The 12,176-nt window shown below is 42.8% G+C and overlaps 1 protein-coding gene across 4 annotated transcripts in view; it reads right to left on the bottom strand.

Annotated features, from left to right (window-relative positions):
* The window catches only part of UNC13B (unc-13 homolog B), a 208,517-nt gene that overhangs the window by 182,547 nt on the left and 13,794 nt on the right, over positions 1-12,176 (bottom strand). The gene's annotated exons all lie outside the window — the stretch shown is intronic.

Below are 12,176 nucleotides of genomic sequence, written 5' to 3'. Positions count from 1 at the left end.
AGAGCTGCAATGGAGTGTGATCCTGGAGAATCCACTTGCTACCTGAGAAATTCTCCTTTGTGAGCACTGACAGTCCAGGTAGATGTTTGCACAAAGGAAAATGCTGTACCAGGTATAGTATGAGCCAGAAGCCTCTCCAACAGACGTTAAAAGAGCTGTACCTTTCACCTAGGCTGACAAGGCCCACAAGCCATTCAGTCCAAAATAAACTGTCATTTTCTCCCAGGTTCAGGGCCTGAAGCATTCCTGATGCTAAACCTTGTGGTGCAAGCAAAACATTCGATGGTGTGGGCCAGTGTTCCTGCTCACTGAAGATACAGACTCTGTTTAATCTCCAAATCAATCAGTCTGTTTAACCATGGAGAAACACACAGGCCAATCTACCCACTTTCTAGGCGCCTTTGCATGCCACACAAAAACAAGCATTCCATGAACTACCGCTCTGGAGTGGGCAGGCACCAGCTTATCTCTGAACCTCCCCTCACCCCTCCTTTGCAAGAGACAGGAGACAAAGAAACAAGTGCATGAGCTTGAGAAAAGGAAAAAAGGAGAAAGAGGGAAGGGGACCAGCAGTAAGCTTCAGCTGGCCTCTCTCTGTTTGTAACAAGCTCTACTGCTGTTAGCAAGGAAGCAGAGGCAACTCCAGTGTGGAAATTTGGTATTATTTGTCGAAAATGCAGACAGAGTGGGCCACTGGCTCCTAAAGACAGAGACTAGACACTGCCACTGCAGTGAGGAATATGCAAACTAAGAGGCAGATCCCATCTGTATGTTGTGGTCTCAGCCTCTAAATATTCAGAGGTTCATTTTTCATTTGATGAAAAGCAGCAAACCCTGTACCACCTCTGAGTGCTGAGAAGGGTGCCTCTGTGGGGCTTCAGCAAGAGCTGCCCCAGGGCCTGCAGCAAGAGGAATATCCCCAGGCAGCAGCCAAGCTAAACAGAGATCACAAGCCTGCTACAGATCCACGTAATAAAAATGGGAGTCTTTAGTAACTCCCAGGAATGAACACCATACCTCCAGACAAAGTGCAAACCTTCAGCTGCAGAAACAGGGCTTATAACTAAGAGCTGGATCACAAACCCGGGAGTCTCATCTCACCAGTAACTCTTTTGCTCTGCCTGCAAGTCCACACAGAATGTCCAAAAAGTTCCCAAGAAAAGTGACTTGGATGTGTTTTATTTTGTTAGCCCCACAGGAAAGCACTTCCTAGGGGTGTGTAAAAAGCATTGCAAAGGTGCAGCTCCCACAATATCTCAGGATCAGGACTGACTGTGATACTGCAGGGTTTCCCATTTAACAGCTTGAAGGTCTGGGAGTTCAGAGCTGAAAAGAGTTGCTCAGCTCTGCCAAGGCCCAGCCTGTTTGTCAGCCCAGGGAATCCACAGGTTGGTTTTGTACCCACACCTGCTCCTTCTGTCTGGTTAGAGCTCCTCTGTGCCAAGTGTCCAAGGAAAGACTCGAAGTAAAGAAGCTGCAAAGAAGCCTGATGCATTAGTTGCTCACAGTGTTGCAACAAAGGCTGAAAACCCATTGCTACTTCAGATGCAGAGTGACAGCACCTTGAAATTAAGCCATGTGTAACACAATATTTTTATAATATAAAGTCTGTAGCACAAAATGAAATCAACTTCTCTAGAGCACTCAACAACACTAAGTTCCACTGATACAGTTGCTCCTGAGTTGCCATACAGTAAAAACCTAAAGTAAGTTAAAAGTCTAGATCAGATACTTCCTGACTCACTCCCATTTCTCCCACAGCACTTCTGGTCTCTGAGAAAGCCGTGTTTTTAAACCATCAGGAAACGTTAAATTCTGTTCAGTTTCAAATGGCTTCTCTCATCAAACTGGGCAGCACAGAAAGTCCATCCATTCAGAGGCAAACATTGAACTCTGCTGAACTGTGATCCTCCCATGCCACTGCACAGGATGAGCAGGACACCAGGGAGGGAATGAAAATGATATAAAATTAGAAATGAAAGTGAGACCTAGTGCTTTACACTGCTACATGCAAGCAGTACATGACACAGATGGACAAAGATGCACCTGCTCTCACTGCATGTGATGATTCATTTAATCACCAAGAAAGACTTGGGCATATCAGAGACACAGCTATTGCAAGGAGAAAGCCAACAAAAATTGATACAGAGAATCCCCCTCTCCTCCCCCCCCCCAGCATTTCTCACCATTTTGGCATTACTCTAACAAAGAGACAAGAAAAAATTAAGTCGAAGTCTTGTATGCAACTTTAAAAAAAAAAAAAAAAAGCCACAGCAAGATTCCAGATGCTTGACAATCATCAATTACAAAGGGCTAGAGAGTCAGACAGACTCCTAAAGACCAGGAAAGAAAAATAGAAGTCAAGGATAGCAAAAAAAAAAAAAAAAGGTCCAGAATCACTGTGGGAGGATGAAAAAACAACAGAGTGTACATTAGTATTCTTAAACTCAAGTTCTATGAAAAAAGTCTTGCTATCCACATATTTTTCAAACAATAATTATTTTTCTCCTGACTAGGTGCTCCATACACCAGTGAGAGAATTAAAACTGAGCATGCCAAGTTCAGACGACGCACTGCTCAACCCTCCTAAGCAGGCACATACTCATATTCAGTTAAAAGGAACCAGAGTGTTCTGAACACCTGCACATTTCAGATCACCTTTAAGACCTGCTTGCAAATGAGAGGGATGCAGACACAGGGAGTGCCTGAGCAGATGGCCAAAAGATTACATTCTAGCTAAATCCAGCACATGACTTAGCTGGTCACTCAACACACTACAACAAAACCTACATCCTTTCACAGGGGCCAGTGAAGTGTCATGGAGAGGCTGTGGGAGAAATCAGAATTAAAGGACACTGTTTTAATTAGCGCTCTTAAAAATAAATTCAATGTTGAAAGCAGAGCACTCAAATGCATTTTCATGATCAGCAATTTGATAAATAGTTTCCTTTTCCCTGGGAAATACAAATGGTCATTGTGTTTTCGAGAGCACTCTAACTTTTACAGTAACTGTCTCCAGCTGAACAGCAGAATTAAAGAAAATATTTCCATTTCACTCTGCTTTTCTCACCTTTTCCAGGTGCTCAGACTTCAGTGTACAGTGACACGCAGCAGTAGGTGCAAAGGTTGCTTAAACAACAGAAGTAAGAGACCACAGAAAGCTGCTCATACTACCCTAAGTAAGAATAAGTCAACACACCAAATACATGGCCTGTGCACCCTGCAGCAGGCACGGAGAAGGGAGGAAACCCTTCTGGGAGGGACGCAATGGTCAGGCAGCGCTCCAGCCCTTCAGGTGTGTTACATTTTCTATAATCGAGACTTTGGAAACAATTTTGCTGTCTGAACCCTGCACCAACAGCTATAGCACATGAACCCATAGCAGAGCCAGAAACTCAACACATTGTACTCACTGCTTGAAAGTTATTTATAAAATCCACGACATAGCTGGTAAGTGGCACAAGACTGGCACATCTAATGAGGAATGCCCTGTCCCTGGGGATCCCACTCTGACACACAGGGACCTTTCCCAGAATGGGCCAGGTTGGAAGGGACCACAGTGGGTCATGTGGTCCAACCTCCCCTACACAAGCAGGGTCATCCTAGAGCACAGACAGTTCTTGCATATCTTCAGTGAGCGAGACTCCACAGCCTCTCTCCTCCCTTGGAAATCAAAATGTGCACAGACTGCACACCCTCATCTCCCACCTGAGGGTGAGGAACCCTTGTCTGTCTCAATACCTGAACCCAAAGGTGCTCCAGGTTGGAGGAAGAAGAGGCCATGCAATGATCTGACCTCTGATTTTAAGTCAGTCACTGTTTTGTTTCACGTGATCCCTATTAAAGTGCAGTAGCATCAGTTATGCCATTAAATGCAACTGCATGTGTCAGAGTAGAATAGCAGTACTGACTGTGTCACGAACCTCTACTCCTCGCTTCATAACTCCAAGAAAGAAAGAGCTGGATAAAACAGCAGTACAATGGTTTCCCGAGTCTGTTATGAAGATTCGACATGTCACAGCCACAGCCCGAGACAGGTCTAAAAAGAAAGGCTCCACTACATTCTCATACATTCAGAACTAAATTATGTTCAGAAGGAAAAGATTTCCCTGAAGTAGCTCAGAGGAAGCATAATTGCACAGGAGGTCCCAGGGACACACCAGCACTCAGCAGCACCTCAACAGCCTCCGCTGTAACTGCAGAGAGCCCAGAGGAGGTTCCACTCAGGCTCCGACTCCTCGCAGCAGAGCCCAGCGGAGCTGGGCTGGTTACTGCAGATGAGAGACTCCTTTGGCCTCAGGGTCCACTGACAGACACAGGACCTAAGTCACATTTATTGCTTTGTACTTCGTTTTTCTGCTAGGCAAAAGAAACCGCTGGTTTACATATAAACATTGGTCCACTGAAGCAGGGAAGAAAAGAGAGTACTTTATGCCCCAGTGTATTCCCCTTGAGAATGACATAATAGAAACACAGTGGGCACCTCCATGGACCAGCAGTCGTAAAAGCTGAGGCCGAATTTCACAGTACACAGAGGATAACATTCTGTTACTGCTTCATGTGAAATGAGGGTTGGGCCGTTCAGAGAACTTCCCTGCTGCCAGAAGGAAGAGGAACCACTGTGAAATGCCACTCTGCTGGGTAATTCAGGAACTGCAGGAACACAGCGCAGATTTTCAAAAGTACCTGAAGAAATAAGGCTGCATCTAAGGGCAGAATTTTTCCTACACAGTGCTTGAAATAGTCCTTCAAAAATCCACCACCTTGCTGACTGAGACAACTGTGGAGGAATCCGGATAGCCAGTTCACCTCAGCTGAACCGAGGGATCGATCTGCTTTAATAAGTAGTCCGGAAAATTGGAGTGGACACAGTATGAGTTTATTAATTTTTAATAGTTCACAGAAATGAAAAAAAAAAATCCAAACCACAAAGCACTTACACACTGCAGTTGCCATTCATATAGCAAAGAGCTTTCTTCAATTTGACCACTCTAAATGCCCACAGGACAACTTGATTTGTCCTTCCCAAGGCCTTGGAAAGCACATCAAACAAAGGGAAGGTACGTTCCCTTCAGCAACCAACCACCACTCAAGGATTCTTCTCAAGAAGGGGGTGGGGGAGAGAGAGATTCTATTCTGCTGTCTGCGGATAGCAAATTGATCTACCCGAGGGATTTCCATATTGCCAGATGTCTTGAGAATGAATTAGAATCCCTCCTAATTCACGTGAATTAGCATCTTCCTGCTCAGATGACCTACAAATTCATTATCCTGTCCAGAGACACACAAAGCTACTAAGTCTCTTTGATTTACAATACAATTTCCAGCAAACAGCTTTCTACCAGTGACTCCACCCTTCCTGCACACTGAACAGTGACTGACAGCAGCTGGGACACATAACTGCTTGAAAGGTTTTCCAGATTCCTGTGCTAAGTGGACATACACTCAATAATAACTACATTCATGTTCAGCACCATTTCATATAGGATTTCTAGGAAAGTACACATCCCAATAACTCCACACCACCAAACCTCACTAGATGCTCCCCTGTTCATCTGTAAATTCTCTGGTCAGTTAGGATCAAGGACTTGCACGTATACAAGTGTTACAACCTACAGATAGATAGCATCCCACTTGCTTCCCTCCACAGTCCAGGCACTCCACACCTTGAGGCTGACAGATCAGTCCCAGAGGGATACTGTAGTTTCTGGCTGGTTCTGCTTACTAAGCTTCACCCCAACATTTACTTCTTGCCAGAATTTTCACCCATATGGGACAAACTATGATGAGCAAAGAACTGAAATCTACCCAAAAAATGCCTACCTTTTTATATAAAGATATATATCACAGTCTTGTCTAAATCTCTACTACTGCCATAGCCAATGGGCATGACAGTGACTCAGGACAGTGACCAGGTATCTGGAATATTCCACGGTGTTTCCTGCACATAAACTTGAGAGAGCTGACAGGACAACACGATGGCCAATCTACACAAAATTGATCAAACCAACAGCTAATATACTGTGCTGAACCAATTATAAAATAAAAGACACATGCAACTACTTTGCTGAATCATGCAGTTTGATCCCCTTACTGAAGTGGGTAATTTCACACCTCCTGCAAATATTGTCACTTTTCAGCTCAGCTTTCGCATAAAACTTGGTAAGTGTATACAGCACAGCACAGCTTGCATCAGAGCTTCAGTGTTCTGCTTTTTCCATCCTTACCAAAGTTACTAGGTAACATAAACAGAACCAATTAAACGACTGCATAGGAAATCCTTTCTGGCAGTTACAAACACTACAATCAAAATCCACATTCTCATGGTATACCTGGAGGACAGGACCAACTTTGCAGACCCTTTAGCAATTGTGGTTTGGGTTTTTTTTAAATAAAACTCAGTCCCCATCATCAAAAGAAGCCTTCTCTTAAAAGATCCTACTTCTCTAAAAGGTATTTCATGTGATAGAAGGAGTGACAATTCAAATTACTTTCTGTGCTGGTTTAACATAGAGGCAGTTAACGTAAATAGGCTTCTAAACACTTTCAATGACAAAATAGATTCAGACACTTAGAGACGCACCCGGGTCTTGTTTACAGGTTAATCTGTTACCAGATTTGATTTGACACACTGACTTACCATCACACAGGTTTTCAACCTCCTCAGCTGAAGAGTTTCATATGCATTCTACTTTGGTGCTTAGCTCAAGAACTCAACTACCTGAAATATTCCTTGAACTATTTCAGCAACAGAAATTCGCAAGTGAAGAAAACACTACAGCAATTTAAAAGAATTGTAAATAGTGCTGCAGAAGATATACCATGGGGATTGCATTTGCATCAGAGTATTGCACAGCAAAATGAAACATATATCTCAAAGAAACACAAACTGAGTGTTTTACCAGGGAACTATACAACAGGAAAAATGGAACTGAAACTATGTATGCAACTTGTAGAAACCAACTGTGACAGGGAACTAAATGCAACAGGAAAACTAAAGAGGTCTGCAACTGATTCCTTCCTAGAAGTAGACATCAGATCGCTCTTCTGAATCCTTGATACCAGCATTTCTCCAGAAGGTAGTATCAGGCAACAAGGTCAGGCTGTTATCTGTTGCTTTGAAAAATATCTGAGGTAGAACAACTAGGACAGGGTTCACTGAGAGGAAAAGAGGGAGGAGACTCATAAAACGACAGGTCCCAAAACCCAGAACTCCCCTCATCTCTGAACTTGTAAGTAGATACGTTGATTTTACTAAAAATCTAGCACAGAACAGGATCTATACTGGCAAAACATAATCAATACGCCATGACCACTCAGCACTGCAAAAGGAATCCAGCATTTTAAAACATGAAGATCATTTTATCCAAAAAAGCCTCAGGAGATCTTACCAATAAAATGCTTAAAACATTGATACGCTATTTTGTAAACCACAGATCAAATCATTGTTACATTAAGCATTAGCACTTACTGAAACTTCTGCTTTGCAGTAAGGAAGCTGCAAAAAGTTTACTTACAGCTGATCCCAGAAAAAGCTTCCTGAAAGGCAGTAGGAAGCATTCAATTGATTTCAGATAAAGAACAGCTGAAATAAGCTTGACAATATTGTTTCTTCTGGCTGGGGGGGGGGGAAGTGTATTCATGAACCACGCAGCCAAGAAAGCTGGAATCGGATCCTGGGAAGCAATAAAGAAAGTAGGAACATGCAAGTCTTGAACTGTACAGCTTCCTGAAACAAATTAGCACTGCCAGCAATTCCAGAGGGCCAAGAGCCCATTAAATATTTTCCAGTTTTTACATGAAACACACTTGGAAGGAGAAAAAGTGCAGAAGCTTCTACTTGCCAAGCAGCTTGTATGGTGAAACACTGAGGAGAGAGATGGAGGCAGCAGTCTGGGGAGTGGAACACATCATGCTGGAATACCCAACACCAGGACACTTCTAGAAATTCTCATCACTGCAGATGTTCTTCCAGGCAAGAGTCTCCCTATCCCCAGTCTCCTGCCTGCATGGTCCCCCAGTTCAGATGGCAGGCAGGACACTCCTCCAGACAACACAAAAGAAAAGACCAACCCACTGAGGTCAAGCTGTCTTTCAGGTCATTAAAACAAGTTGAAAATCATAAGCCATCTTCTGCCCACTTTGGGACTTGCTGGAATGACAGCCTCCCAGCGCCCAGACAAAAATCTTTCCCCTAGAAATGCATCTCATTACTGTCCTTAAAAGGCTGTGCAGAAAGTATTTGGTCCAGCTCTCAAGAGCCCCACAGCCTGTGCTGGAGTACAAGGTGCCTCCTGCGTCTGTGCTGCTCTCCAGAGAGAGAGAGCATTGCTCACTTTTTCAACTTACCTGACAATAATCACAATCTCAATGCTCAGTCAACTGACAAGTTAATTCTAGCAAGGCAAGAGCCACCAAGCTCAGATGCGTATTTAGAATTGTGCTTTGCTCCTTCATAACCTTCCCACAGACATGTTATCATCCACCTGAAATTCAACATCACTCCCAGCTGTCATCTCAACATCCATTTGCCATTCAAAATCAAATGCCCAGGCTCTGACACATAGCCAGTGGAGCACTCAAACTATCTTCAGATGGCTTTCTTCATCAAGGAAAGGCTCTGAAATGTCAGTTCTGCTGTCCTATTTCTCCACTGAGAACTGCAACCAAGTCACACAAGAACATTCACAAGCAATATGCTACAGAGACCCCTTTTTATCACCTCACAGATATCTGCCTTGTGGTTACTGCCTCTCCCAGCACAATGACAAAGCCAGTCAACATTTGCAATTCCCTGTTCCCCAAACATCACTTGTTTTGATAAGTCTGACAGTGCCACTGCTCAAACTCGACGCTGGAATTCCCAAAGAACCTCTCTGACACCAATGACATCTCACACTTGGGTCCCAAACCAGATGTCTTCTGTCTCACAGACCAAAGGGCTCTTTGCACACTTCCAGCAAGAGCTTGTACTATGAGAAACCATATAATGATAGTAAGGGCTGCAGAACAAGCCCATTTAGCCCATATCTTGCCCATACAAACACCCAGACAATTCCTAGGAAAGACCATGGCATGATGATACAGCAGTACCTACTCTGTAAATTAATATGCCTCCAGGCTTAGGACCCAGAGGTGACATTTTCAAAAGCAGAGTTTCATACAGTCTGTTCTACCACCAAATCCCCTCCATTCCCAATATAATGAAGACTGAATGGTGCCAACAGGCAATTTCAGTTGAATTCCATGTTGGTATTTCTTCAACAGCAAGGGTGAATGCATGCTTCAGACACCTCATTTGACTGTTTAGCCTCTTTGCTATACATGTTTGCTGTCACTCGACAGCAGTATCGGATGTTTTAAAGTACGCAGACAACACAAGCAAACCCATATCACTCCACATTGAAAGGAAAGGGACTATCAAAGAGAGGCAAGATGCTTTGCTACCTGTCCAGCACAGCGAGTACAGTCTGGTGGCTTTTTTCAAAACTAAAATGAACAGCCTTCCCACAACCACAATACATGAAAGAAAATCCTTCAAATTTTGTAGGGCTATAAGCAGAGAGCTAAATCCCTTATTACTAACACCACCACTCCTCAAGGGCAGATACTCACACCTTAGCTGACTGAATAATCCCTCCTAGCTTTGGCCTGACCTAGGGCAGGCAGGTGAGCATCACCTCCAACTGATTGCTCTGGATTGGTTACATTTTTCTTGAGAACTGGGAAAATAAACACAACACTGAAGTTCTCTTATGCTGTGCTTACAAACCAAGAGACTATGATTTTGTCCAATGTTTGCTTTCCAAGGGGCTGGGGAAGCAGAGTGTGGTGATGGAGAAACAGATTTGACACTATTTGTGTAACAGAACACCTTGTTAAGAAAAAGAAAATTGAGGATGTGGCCAGCTTCCCCAATTCCATGGAACAGCTAGCTGCACCTAAACACACACTTACCATACAAACACTTAAGTTGCTAAAAAGCACAGTTAGGAGAAATTCTCTAACATCTATTTTTTCCTTATTTTGTCTGACCAGTACAGACAGGCTGCTGAAGATCCACTGAAGTTTCTGCCAGGCAGCTGCTTTGAACTGAGCAGTGAGGACAGGAACAAAATCTCCTATTCAAATCACAGAGATTAAGAGAGGTTAATCCTCCTGACGCTGGCAACACAGACAGCTCTGTCAGGCGACCTGGTTCCCCAACCAAGAGGTGAACTAAACAGTAATCCAAGCTGCCACGCCTCTCCAATATTCTGCTGCAGCCTTAATATTAATAGTAAAAAAAGCAGTTTGGGTGCAACATACTGGAGTGAGTTACTGAGTGTGTGACTCTCTCAGAAGATGTATTCTGTTAGATCATGCTTCGGTCACTTCGCTTTAAGGCGTTTCTATGGGTTACAAATTTCTCCCGAACTTTCAACTGTTTTATGATTGGAAAGGACAGCATCCCTACTCCTGCATCTGTGCCATGTCAGGGGAAAAAAAACCTCTACCAAGCCTTTCAGAATTTTCAGATGTATAAGATAAATACTACTGGATAGAGCAGTAAAGGAGGCTTCTGATTTTCAGTGGCGTAATTGTCCTTCTTTCAAGTTCTTTAAGGTTCAGAAATACATTATTTTAAGTTAGTGAAAATGCCTAAACTGAATAAGAGAACAAAACCACCCCACTTAATTTTACACAAAACAGACTTCAACTCATATATGCATCCAGCTGCCAAAGACTAAGGAAATATGCATAATGAAAGATATATAATTGCACCAGAAGGCAGGAAAAGAGACAGACTGATAATGTATTAGGTCTGCTAGGAGCCAGCCTGAATTGGTAAACTGACTCTGATGAAAAAACAACAACAGTTCAACTAGTTTATAATAAAAGGTTTGGGAGGGGTGTGGGGAAAAGGCCACAGAGCAAAGACAAAAATAATTAAAAAACACATACACAACAAAACCCCTTAAAATTAATTCAGAAAACAGATGAATGGACAAAATGGCTTCTTGGGGTTTGTGGGGGGGGTTATTTATTTATTTATTATGAAAATAAGATACACCTCTTTACAGAATCATTTCTGAAAAGACACAGAGCATATGCAGCTGCTGCTTAAACACTGTACATACAGGTAAAGGCCACTTAAATTACTAGAATCTTGCCAGAGTTACTAGGTCAAATCACACAGCCTGGTCACAGCCAGATAACAGCTGCTTGAAGACACAACTACTCTGGTACCAAAGAAGACCGAGCAGAAATTACAGAATAAAACCACTTGTGTGTTTGTCCTTTGGCTGGTGTGTGCTTCTCTCCTGTCAACAAAAGCACTCAAGTCACCTGTACAGTCTCATGACTCAGATTTCTACACTCCCTGTTCAGATTTAGTGTAAACAAGATGCACCCTGGAAAAAAGGAGTTGCTGACTAACCACACTAGAAGTGATTGCCACCTAGGTCTGTTTTCTGGTAGTTTCGATTTAAGTTACAGAATTGCAAGCAATCAGCCAACTGGAACATGGCTAATGATCAAGCAGGACGGAGCACAAGTTTGTCCTGAAAGGCACTGAGTTAAAATATGATACTAACAAACACCACTGTTCGACTCCAGAAGTCTAGCATATTCACTAAAAGAGAAGCTAAAGAACAAAGCAACAGCACATTTGAGGTGGATTCAGTAACTTTTTCTTTCTGTTTTCTTCCTTTTTTTTTTTTTTTTAGCAAAAACATCTCATCATACTACAGTAAATTATCAGCTTCCAGCACCTGTGTCTTCCACACCAAATGAAGAGCGATTGGTCTACTTCAAAAAATATTTTCATTAAAATATTAATAAAATGTTAATAATATATTAGTAATATTTCAGTAACATCATATTATGTTGTTTAAATATTTCCTGGTCTGGCTTCACAAACCAGAGAAAAGACTAATATGTAGGAGACAGAAATAAGCTTGACTGCAAGCATTAGCAAAGAGTAAAAGAACTGATCAGGATATGAGCTAGGGTGTAACTGCATGAGATTCCCAGGCAGGAACAGGACATCTAAGAGAACGCTGCTGGCAAATCAATTCTTTGGCAGTCTGGCTTTACTTTTAGCATTCACAAACTGCTCAGGCAACACTGGTTCCTGGAGGACACCATCAAATTGTAGAAATAGGACAGTTATATGAGAGAGCTGCACCTCACAA

The sequence above is a fragment of the Corapipo altera genome, unplaced genomic scaffold (assembly GCF_003945725.1).
Source record: "Corapipo altera isolate COAL_440 unplaced genomic scaffold, ASM394572v1 61045, whole genome shotgun sequence".
NCBI classification, from domain to species: Eukaryota; Metazoa; Chordata; class Aves; order Passeriformes; family Pipridae; genus Corapipo; species Corapipo altera.
The sequence above is the reverse complement of the archived record's forward strand: the minus strand, read 5'-3'. Positions and strand labels throughout refer to the sequence as shown.